Raw genomic sequence first — 12,400 nt, 5'->3', positions numbered from 1 at the left:
TTACCAAGTGATACTTGACCGTGTGTGAATCCAGTCAGCTTGCAGTCGTTTTTGGTACCATTTGCATTGTAACGTAGAAGTATTAGTATTACGTAGTCATTATGTGTTTGTATTAGTAAGATGGAGCGATTATTTGTATTGCAGGTAGTGCATAATCTACCATGGTTTGCATTTTGCACAAGTTGCTGAAATGGAACGAATTCACAATAAGGTATGGATACATACACGTAGCGCTAATTAGGGATTTGTTGCTGTGTCACATTGTTGCAGAGAGTGCATGTATGTTGCAACTTGTTTCCACATGTATGAAATCTGGAAGATTTCATTTATAGGTATGTTTTTGATATTTATTCCAATGATCCTTGACACCTTTTGGTCAACATTATAATAAGAATACCTTCTACAGAGTTTTCATTCAAAGTAAATGTACATGTGATGTCATCAGAGATGTCATCAATGACATTTCTGATGTCATCTTTGATGTCCTGGGTGTTAGTGTTAGCAGTGCACAGTAGTGGCGCGAGTTATGGATGCTTAGCTTACCATAACTGCGAATTTCAAGGGTATTTCGGTTTTACTTCAAACCATAACGTTCCGTTACCAATGTTTTTTTTTGTGTGAATTTCATAGGTTTTTAGTAGCGCAACTTAACCATAACGTCCCTTTAACAAAGTTTTTTTTAACTGAATTTCACAGGTTTTTAGTAGGGCAACTTAACCATAACGTCCCTTTAATAAAGTTTTTTTACTGAATTTCATAGTTTTTTAGTAGCGCAACTTAATCAGAACATCCCTTTAACAAGGTTTTTTTGCTAGAGTTGATCGGTTTTTAGTAGTAGCACGTAACCATAATGCAAATTAACATTTGACTTCATTGCACACCTTGCGGAGAATTCCACATGACCATATGCTGGCGCACAACGCAGTGACGTGTCCGAGAATCCGTACACACTTAACAATAAGATGTATGCCGCGAGGACAGTGTGAAAATACATTTTTTACTGATGTAGGAACTTCCACCTTCAACATTTCCCTTGTACACCTCGAACACTTAATTGTAGTGATCCATTAACAATGTAGTACACAGTACATACTTTTAGCAAAAGTACTAGTTATCTGAAAACGACATGAGCTAACACCATCCCTCCTCCCCAAGAAACAGCACCACTGCTGTAATGAAGGAGCATGAGAAACACTGCCCCTACCTTACAAATAACACACACATAACATTTTCCCCCGACCACCTAACCCCCCCATATTACTGTTTGGTGCCTCTTTGCTCATTTCCGTCCGCAACTTTCCTTCTTAGCTGTCCTTCCAAAAAAAAGCCATCCGTAAACAAATTAAATGTTCCTTTAAGAACCACCTTTCACAGTTTAAAAATATTATTTTTTTAAATCGCATACACTCCATCTACTTTATATTTCTCAATAAAGGACATAGACGCAATAACATTTGCCATTAACAATCTAGATTTGCAAAGCAGTAACGTGTGCTACTGAAAAAGAGGATTTGTCGTTCTAACACGGGACGCCTGTGGCGTCCTGGATTAGAAAACAAAATCCTTTTCCAAGATGGCCACCATAGAAAGGGAAGGCGGTTGTTCCATACATGGCCCCTCTTCGCTTTCCATGGCAGCCTGCAAAAAGCAAAAAGGAAACGCTGTTTACATATTACCACCAGCGCTTTTTTCCTCCCTTTCAAATGTATCGTAATGTCGAACAACATTACCAAACAGCCAGTCCCAGGTGGACATGGCCACTGTAATCCTATATTTTCTCTCTTCTGGTCATGGCCAGTAGCCACATTGTGCGGATCATGACCTTATACCATGACCCCGACATTCTGCCACTCCCCATGGCTGCATCCTACCCCTCAGTCAATAAACGAATACCGCTACATTTTTTAACTACATTACGACGCTTGTGTAATACGAAAAGACTCCCACATCTCGTCACATAACCAACCCTAATGATATTGTACTCTTTTTTGGATGACGTTCCTCTCCAGCGCAGCCAAATGCACCCATAGGCACCTATGTGCCATGACGCAGAACCTGCAAATGAACACACAGCGACGTACAACGTAGCACATTACATTTTGAAATAATAAACAGTTTTTTAAAGGAAAACATTAACAATTTTAGAATTTGTAAAGTTCTTTCATTTCACAATAAACTGTTGAGACCATTGGACTATTCCCATTTTCAATCAAATAGTAACTTTGTTTGTTCGGTCATCAGCGAAAATGTTAATCCTGAGGCACACGTTGATCTTTTCGCATACACAAAGTATTCGCTTTCGATAAAGCAACCGCTTCAGTCGCACAGTGATTTCAAAGACGTTGGCATGAACTTTGGCCTACACCGGCATAAAAGATGTTATGTTACTCCTAATGGCCACTCCAGCGTATGGACAAATGGGACTCGACCGGTAGTCCCACAATACAGTGACGGTTAGGCAGCCGGTCATGAGTATGTGCATCTGGCGTGCAAAGAATCCATTACTTGGCATCTGGAATCCATGGCAATCACAGTACGGCAGAATGTAGCTGTTCAGAAAACGTAACAGAAAATACGTATCAATACCTAACCTTTACCAAACAATTAAAAATAAAAGACAAAAAGAAGGTGGAAACTGATACACAAATCGATGTGGTCATACATTATATTTTAAAGAAATAATTGTGTTGAACATGGGTGAACCTAATGATAGCCTGCAAGCAGCAAGAATCTGCACTCTCCATAAGTTTAAAAAAAAATGATAACTTCACAGAAGGATAGTACCTCATTTATAATGCCAAAATTATTGTTCTGGTAATAAAAAATGTAAACTCGTTCCGGTGTAGAGTCGTCAAAAGTAAACTTACACAATATTTACCATCTCCATTGTCTTCGTTAAACCCAGACAGCGATGTACTTGCAGCAAAGAATCTTCTTCAACTGATATTACATGTGTCTTACAAACGTTTTGAATACATAACCTTTTCAAATGGTATTTTTTCCAAACTTGCGCTCCCTGCATTCTTACTGAATTTTCCCTTTCGCTCAAGGTCAAAAAACAATTGACCCCTATGGGTCCAGTCGGATGTGTGGGCCTACTGAGCTTGCAACCAAAAAAGCAAACCAAGTAACCTTCACTCAGAATGAAAATACATTCTGACTTTGCAACAACATATCTGAATGCATGCATGAGAACTGCTACTCCCATACACTCGCAGAACCGCTGTTTCCATCAAACAGTGCAGGTGCCTGCCTTGGTTAACAAGTGCAATGGTGTGTTGTTTTATATGTTTTAGCAGCGATGTCCGCATACACCAAAACACGAATGAAAGCTGGCAGGCGCAGCGACAGAATCTGACGCACTTCACGCCGTTCAACATCCAATCAGTGAACGAGCCACATGTCTGCGAACATGACGTTATGGATTAGCCAATCGGTATATTGTCCGCGGAGCGAACAGGGAAGTGAGTCCGCGGAGCGGACATAGATACCACACAATTTTTCAGATGTACTTTTTGGTCGTTTTAAAGAAAACTACTGGACGGATTGGCACCAAATTTACAAAAGCACGCTTTCAGGACCAAGCTCCTGCCCCTGCCACAAATTTGGTGAAAATCTGTCCAGCCGTTTGGGCTGTAGACGTGCGCAAAGTTTTTCTCCCATTCAGTCTATGGGAAAAAAATACATTTTGGGACCCCCCTATAACTTTGCCCCCCCGGACCAAACATCACACAAATTTGAAAAAAAATTCAAAGTGGGCCATATACTTTTTTGCAAAGTTTGGTGAGGATTCGTCCAGGGGGAGCGAAGTTATAAGCCACCCAAAAAGTGCTCTTCCTATGGGATTAGCAACTTAACCATAACTAGACAGCCACTACTGTGGTAGTGGCCGTGTATTTATGGTTAAGTTGATGGTTAAGGGCTGGCGTCATGACCGCGGACATGCAATGTCTCTGCCAATTGGCTGCAGTGAGCCGTGTTTAGCAACATGCTATTTCGAAAACTATTTTGCTGTGTCAGAGTGCTTGGGGAGGTTCAGACAGTAAGATATGGGTGAAAACTGTATTTGTTCAGACGGTAGGTGTTAATGATGTATTCCCTATTCACGCCTTGTTTGGGATGTTTGTAAGTACAGAAAATTAGGGGTCTCATAAGGGTAGTATTTCAGTCCGTGCTGTGCACAGTCAGTTTGAAACTGTTCTAAGGACACGCGTGGTGTTAGCGAACACTGAAATTGAGTACATGCTGCAATTACATTATTTTTTTCCTATAGGTGTGCTATTCATTTGTACGCTGCCATGGGTGTGACATGCTGCGGTGGTTGTGGCCAGGGCCTAGAGTCTTGGATGCATGGCCGTAGGCCGTAGGCCAAAGGCCATACTTATAAGACTGTACGCCCTGGCCACAACCACTGCAGCATGTCACAGCAATGGATACACCTGTAGTATTGCTTATAGATCAGATGGTTGTGGGGAGTGTGTAGAGTATTGGGCACTGGAGGTATAAGCCACTGCACACCCATACATTGCAATATCTATGGACATACAGCTAGGAGTCTAGCCTCTGGCCACAACCACTGAAGCATACCACCCCTATACATAAACCCGTACTACCGCACATCACTCAGGTGGTTGTGGGGAGGGCCTGCAGTCTTGGGTGCATGGTGGTTTTGGGCAGGTTTCCTGCCACCAAATTCATACGGTAAAGAGGAAGTTGGTGCTCAATGTATGGCGAGCAATGCCTGCGTCTGTGTTGTAATGTTTTCAGATTAATATTGAAGTCGGACTGGCATCCTATGTTTTGAAATCTGAGGCGGCCACCTGGAGTGTTTGATGGGAACAGTGGTTTACGCGCCGTATGGGAGCAGTGGTTCTCATGATAGGATGCTCATATGTTGTTGCAAAGTGAGAATGTATTTGGCTTCTGAGTGAAGGTCAGTTGATTAGCTTTTTTGGTTGCAAGCTCAGTAGGCCCACGCATTCAAGTGAATTCATAAGGGACTATTGTTTTTTGACCTTTAGCGAAAGTGAAACTTTAAAAGCTACACAAGGAATCAAAGCTTGGAAAAAAAATACTATTTGACAAGGTTATAGTTTAAAAACGCTTGTAAGGAACATGAAATATCAGTTCACAAATATTCTTTGATGCAAACAGTTTGCTGTCTGACTTTGCCAAAAATAATGGAGGCTGTGAAGATGATGTAAGTTTAATTGTGACGACTGTACACTAATTGTGACAATGTAACTGAAGTATTATATTTTTGCGGAGTTCTAATTTTCCTCCAATACCAGAGAGTGTACATTGTTCACGTTTGCAAGCTAAGACTAGAGTCATCATTGGTGAACGTTATTTCTTTTTCTTTGAAATGTTATGCTTGACCATATAGCTTTGTATATCAGTTTTTCTTGCTTGTCCATTCATGCTGCCTCCATAACTAAATTACCATGTCACTGTGTAGTTGTCCTTTTTTTAATCCTTTCCCGCTCGCCGCCTGCTTGAGTATCCAGTGAAGTGTGCTTTATAGCAAGTCGAGAGGCTATGACACGCCTAACCCTAAAATCGGGTATGCCTGCACACAGCCCACTAAAGAGTGTGAAAGCTGGGTGAGTAGATAATCCCATGGAGGCAGCGCCCATGTGCTCCACCCCCAGACATGGTGGATTGAAACAGTGGGCAGTGGGAAATGCGGGTATTTACAAATTTTGTAACGGTTCGCTGTCGGCATTCAGAGCTCAAACTGGGAATACCCCCCTATTCAACAGTTCGATGGGAGCAATGGGGTTGAAAAAAACGCGTCAGTCATTGATTCATGGTGTTGCTTTTGCTAATTTAAGTTCTGTTGTTTCTAACAAGATGCTGCCAGAAGGTAACCCGAGAGGGGAGTGCTCAATTTCAGACACTGCTTTGCTTGACTTAGTCCCGGCCTCGGGGCTCCCGCATCTAGTGCCAGTTGTGCCCCCCGTCCGGGTTGAGGATCGAGGGGATGCTGTGGTAATAGATTTGGATGCTAATGACACAGTTTTTCCAGATAACTTGTTGCCAGAAAATCTATCTGCATCTCCAGTCATGTTTTCCGAGAGCAGTATAAGTGACTCAATTTCTAAAGGAAACACCTGGAGTGATAAAATCAATAACTAACAATCACAGTGCAAATACATCAGGGGTCATCCAGCAGCCAGATAATGTATGGGGTATTGCCCTACAGTCAATGAATCTTGTGCTGGCATCTATGTCTAGAGCTGTGGCTATATGTGAACAGAAACTAGGTGTACAGAGTAACTGTTTGGAAAAAGAGAGGAACTCATGCCAAACTGTGAAAGTATGGGATAAGAGAGTGTCAACAGGAGATTTGTGGCCTTGTAAGATTGCGGTAGCTTCACAAACGGAAAGCCTTGCAGACCTTAGCCAAACACCTGGAACAGTTTCTTATATTACTAATAAGCCCTATGTGGTTAAGTCTGTAATCCCATGCTTTGATGATATTATTTATGAAACCTCCAGGGGCGGACTGGGTTTGGTCCCTGCGGGAGGCGGGGGATCGAATCCATTGCCTCTGATAAAGGATGTGGTTCAATGTGAGCCGGAAAAGGGTATGAATGAAAGAACAGCTACCCCTCCAGCTAGTCAAGTAAATAAAAAGGGAAAGTCTGTGGATAACAAAATAAAGAAAAAACTCCCAATGAATCAACAAACCCTAAAAAATATTGGGAAATCCTCAGTAAAACACTCTTTTAAGGCAACGCACCTCCGTAGCAGTATCACAGGCAATTAAGCAAAAATATCAATTGCTTGCGACTGAGTGGAGAAATGAGGCCCTGAAGTTTACCCCTGCCCATGCAATGGAATATCCACCATTGGATGACCTCATGGAGATGCTAGTAAATAAAGAGCCCCTTGAGAATAAAAGAATAAACATAGAAGCAACCCAAACCTCAAAGGGAGGGGGAGATCTGAACCTTGACCGAGAGGCAATGGATTCGATCCTTGCCGCTCAGCGGGCTGAAATCGGAAAACGGTGGATGCCTATATGGATGGGTTGACCCCAGCCGTGCTAATTCCACCGTCGCAAAAGAGCGCAATTGGTGGGATAAATAGCCAAAAAAGTCCTGTTACTGATCAGCCACCAGAGGGCTCGGATGAGTCAGTTGTTGTGGGTACGGGTAAGAACATCCCGGAAAAAATAGCGCCAGTAAGAGACTTGTGTTTAGAACCTAAGATGAAACAGGTGCTAGCCCCTCCTGTGAGTGATGGTATTCATAGTCAATCCCATGAAACAAATGGGCAAAATGGAAATAATGGAGATCTTTCACATATGTCGGGAGCTATTATGTCCTTAATTGAGAGTGCCCTGAATAGGATGCAAGGACATAATCAACTATCAGAGGCTCCGCCGCCGCCTATTTATATACCCCTTAATGGAGCAAGCCGACGGTGCGGAGTAGACCTGCAACATATGCACTAGTCTTGGTCTGTAGGAGGCTGCCGTGCACACATACGACTTAAATAGGCGTGCAGTGCTGGCAATTTTTTCTGAAATCACTCAATTAGATGATGTGGTCTCCTCTGACATGGTATTGGTTGAGTTCTCTCTGAAGGGTCAGTTAAATTCGGTTAACCTGTGGTTTAAATCTCGTGTTGTACAAAATGTAATTTGGCAGGCGAAAGAGGATCTATATGCTCTGGGATTTGCCCTTTCGATTATGCCAGATCAGACATCAAGGTTGAACACCCATAGCCATTTTAGGAGTTTGCAAATGGGTGATCTGGGGGGCCATATGAAAACACATAGATCTCAACCCCGAGCTATAGTTGGTTTGAGTAACCGGATGGGAAATCAGAAGTAATGTGAGGAGGGGGTGGGCTAAAAACCGATATCCCTGGTCAGTTGGAATACCAGGGGATTTAGCCACCTTATAAATAATGACTATAGTGATTTGAGGAATTGTGACATTGTATTGCTTCAGGAGACGTGGCTCACCAGTGTCCCTATTTGGGACAACCACAAATTGTATTTGAACCCCGCAATGAAATTTGCGGTGGGTCCTCCAAGCTCTGGGATCCTACCAGCCATAAAAATGGGTAGTGGGGTGTCGTCTGAACTGTGGGCCATGCCAAATAAACATATGATTCTAGTGAAAGTATTTGTCGCGGAATACAGATACGCAATTTTAAATATTTACTGGAGCCCGTTTGCCATGTCTGACGATAGCTTCTTTAATGATCTAAATGCAATCTTGGACTTGGTAGTGGTGGATCAAAAGGTATGAGCACTAGTAGTGGCAGGTGATCTGAATCTAAATTGCCTGTGTGAGCTTGGCAACAAAAATAAATCAAGATTCAGAAGATGGTCCTCCTTAGTGAAAGCAAGAGGGCTGATTGCTCTTAATGGGGCATTTGAAACCAATATTGCCCCTGCTCTGACCTGGCAAAAGGGCGGTAGTAAATCAACCATTGATTATATTAATGTGAATGAAGACTTGTGGCCAGCAGTATCGATCTTTTCTGTGTCTAAATCCAGGCAAGTGACCATACTATTCTTAAGGCAAAATGGGTCACAGGTACAACAAGACATAAACCGGATCATAAATCCATTAATGGGGTATGTGTAGTGAATGCCAGCGGCAATAGACTTTGATGGTCGGACAGAGAAGTAACAAATCTAGAGCGACTGTTAAGATTAGGTTTACCAGAGTACGGTTTATTGGGTGGGAATGTTAGCAATGTGCAAGCTGACCTCCTCTTTGTGTTTCGTGAACAAACTGGAAAAGAAAGCAAATAGAAACACATCTCCATTCATTTGATAAATTGGTGAAAGAAAGAAAAGCGCAATTACGAGCCGATCTAAGAGCTGTCCAAAAAGAACCTGTGCATTTGAGGCTACCCCTGATTACTAAAATAAGAACAGCCTATAGAAATGGGGCAAAAGGCCACCGAGCTGCATTATTCCAAGAGGATGGAGCCAATATGTCAAAGCTCTTAGCGGGTAAAAATATTGCAAAGATGTGGGTGGCCATAAACAATTCTGTTGTGGCCCCGCAAGTGGCCCTCTAAGCGAGTGCTTTTCAAACACATGTATGGGTAGACCATTTTACATGATGTATGCTCACCCGGTACTTAAAATATCATCTGAGCTAGCTATTCCCTTGCTCTCATTTCATTTGGAGTTCGAGCTGGCCGATATTTTAGCGTTGATTAATTTGGCTGGTAATTCAAAAGCTAGGGGGCCAGATGGCCTGTCTAACTTTGAGCTTAAATATATCCCGAATTATGGGTGTCCATACTATACAAAATCTTTAGGCTAATAAATACAAACCAGAGTTTTCCTATTTCATAGACACAGGCGATAACAATCCCAATATATAAAAAGTGGGACAGACAAGATCCGAGTAGTTATAGGCCCATCTCTCTGCTAGATGTCCCGGGGAAATTGTTTGGGCGCTTAATATTGGGCAAATTACAGGAATGGGTGACGAGCAAAAATCTAATTGATCCCTTGCAAACAGGCTTTGTAAAGGGCCTGGAAACCATACCAAATATAATAACATTGAGAATGATTAAAGCCCAGCAGGTGGAACGCAGGCAACCCCTGTAAATGGGGTTTATCGATTTCAGAGCCGCGTTCGACTCAGTTGACAGAGATCGGCTGTTCCAAAAACTGGTAGAGTATGATTGCCCACACTCTCTTTTGAATTAGAATTACCTAGTAAGCAACCCCCATCCCCCCACTCCCAAAACAAATGGTGGTCCAGTGGCATAGCTGCTCACGGGTCGAGCGCCCTGCGCCCAATTCGTGAGCAGCAATGCTGTCACACAAGGTATTGTTGGAAAGGGGAGAATCTCCCCTTTCCAGTGATACCTGCCTCGATCTCCAGCTTGATATACAGCCACAGATCAAGGCAGAGGGAAAAGGGCACTCACCTTCTCTCTTCACCACAGCAGCCGAAAATGGCTGCCGCTGTGAATTTACCTTTCAATTTCATGTCGGCGTGCGTCACGCACGCCAACGTGAAATTGAAGGTAATCCAACCCCCGGGCAGTGAAGGGGGACCTCCCCCACTCATAGCCTGGGGGTTGGATTACAGTTTTGTGCAATCCCTGCTTTGCCGGGATCGCACAAAACAGAGTGCCGAAAAGGATGAGGTATCTCGTCCCTGGCAACAGGGAGGGAATTCCAAGGATGAGATACCTTGTTCTTGGCACTAATGGTGTTAAAGTAATAAGAATTGTTTATTGCAGATGTTACTGGCGGCACATTGGCTACAAAACAAATATAGTTGTCCCATTGATGTGCATCCAGAAATGTTTTTGTGTTGTAAATACAAACAGACAAAGGGCCTCATTAGGACCCTGGAGGTCCCGTAATGAATGGTGTCGGTTCGAGCCCGGCACCGTTCAATACGGGCTGCCTGGTCAGACCAGGCATCCTTAGTGGGTCCCGCTAGCAGTCCAGGATGCTAACAATGGGCACGTCATTAATGGGCCCGTTGTTAGCATCCTCCCCATTCCCACTGAGCCCTATGGGGGCTCAAATGGGAATGGGGATGTACCGGGTCTGGGTCCCGTGAAAGGGATTTACCGGGCCCTCCAAGGGTGCAATGGCCCGGTAAGTCCCCTTTTGCGGGACCCGGACCTGGAACCCGGTGTGGAGGTAGCCATGGTGCTTTTAGCAGCATGGCTACCTCCATACTCGTAATGAGGCCCAATGAGACACACAACACAATAAAAATTACTTAATCGGCAACTGCACCATGCAAAATAAAATATTTGAGTACTTCTTTGTAAACTACATTAGTCTTTCTCCCTTCAGGTGCTAGGATTACCACAGAGTTAGGTGAGCTCACACAGGAACAGGCCTCGTAAAACCTCCTATGCAAGAAGCAGTCTTCCCTTAGGTCAATACCAGCTACCTTTAAAGTCTGCCTCTGATATTTGTTGATGGTCATGGTGAAACAAACCTTTAAGGGGAACTGAAATCTTTTAAATTCAAACAGATATTCTCAAGCTATAAAAGATATTTGTGATATGAACACGGAGTCCCCCTGGCCAGAACTGGTTAGCACTGTAGCCTAAATCACATTTTTATGGAGTTCTTTCACTCGCAATCTGTTGTAATTACAGAGCTTAGGTGGGTTGAGGTTCTGAAATAATTTCATATAGGTGCTCCCAATTTGAGAAGAAATTTGTCTTTGGCAAGACCAGGAGTGTTCAAGAACTCAACGGGTTTGTTGACTGTGTCATCACTTTGAACCACTGAGTTTACAGATTTGTACTGAATTTGGACTCCTCCGATATAATTAGTAAGTATCTTATTGATTACAGCGGCCATGCTGTTTTTGGTGTTAAAATGGCACGCTCCGATAACCATTCTATAGATTTCTCCATTAGATTTTTTATGTCAGGCTACATTTTGGATTTGAGGTCTTCTAGGGAATTGAAGACTGTGCCTAGGTCGGAATGGATGACAATTTTGCTCTCAAATACAGGACTCCCTGTTACCAATTTTAAGAAGCAATTTGGAACCTTACTGTATAATAAAGATTTAAAATGGTAATTTTTACATTTCTAACATCTTTGGTTTGTGAGACATGGATATTCTTAAAACAAATACAGTCCCTTTTGCCACCTCCATTAACTGGATTTTCAGAAAACGGTAAAACACGTATTGCTCTATTTTTGAAGAAGAATGCAATTACCAATGTTCACGTCAGTAACATCTTTGTTATTTTTTTTAGATAAAGGTATCCTCATAAAACAATTCTGAAGAGAGGTTCCCGAGAATGCCCCTCCTCACCCACAGGTTCATGACAGGACGAAGAGCCAGAACCGCTCGCCGCCATTCATCTTATTTCGGGCAGATCCTGAGTGCACCAATGATTGACAAGTACACATAAAGATACCCGCTCAGCCAACCCTACAGACCAAATCCAATACATGTCTTTATAGGTACAGGAGAAAAAAAAGAGATCGTGGATGGGAATACCTAACTGGACAATATCGATTGAGCACAAAGCAATCAGTGTGATGACATCAAAAGTGATACCACGATGTAGTAACATAAAACATGAAGTACACTCGCAGCCCTACACTGTTGCACAAACACACATTTGCTTACACAAAGAACATGCTTACACAGTTCTATAGCCAGAGTATGGATACATATACATACTGTCAAAGCTTTATTACTTTTGTCATTAGCTAAATGCAGTAATGCAGAACCCTAGGCGCAAGAGCAAGCTTGCTGCTGCTTAGAGCCAATAACCGCATGGACATACAGTAGTATATATGGAGCCTGATTGAACCATATATAACTAACCTATAGTGAACTTAGCATAACATAGACAGTGTAGAAACCACATTATAACATTTGGAAAATTACAGCAGGCTCACAGCCAAGGTCAGA

This window comes from Ambystoma mexicanum, chromosome 6q (assembly GCF_040938575.1).
Source record: "Ambystoma mexicanum isolate Mex_15411 chromosome 6q, UKY_AmexF1_1, whole genome shotgun sequence".
NCBI classification, from domain to species: Eukaryota; Metazoa; Chordata; class Amphibia; order Caudata; family Ambystomatidae; genus Ambystoma; species Ambystoma mexicanum.
This window is presented reverse-complemented; position numbering follows the sequence as displayed.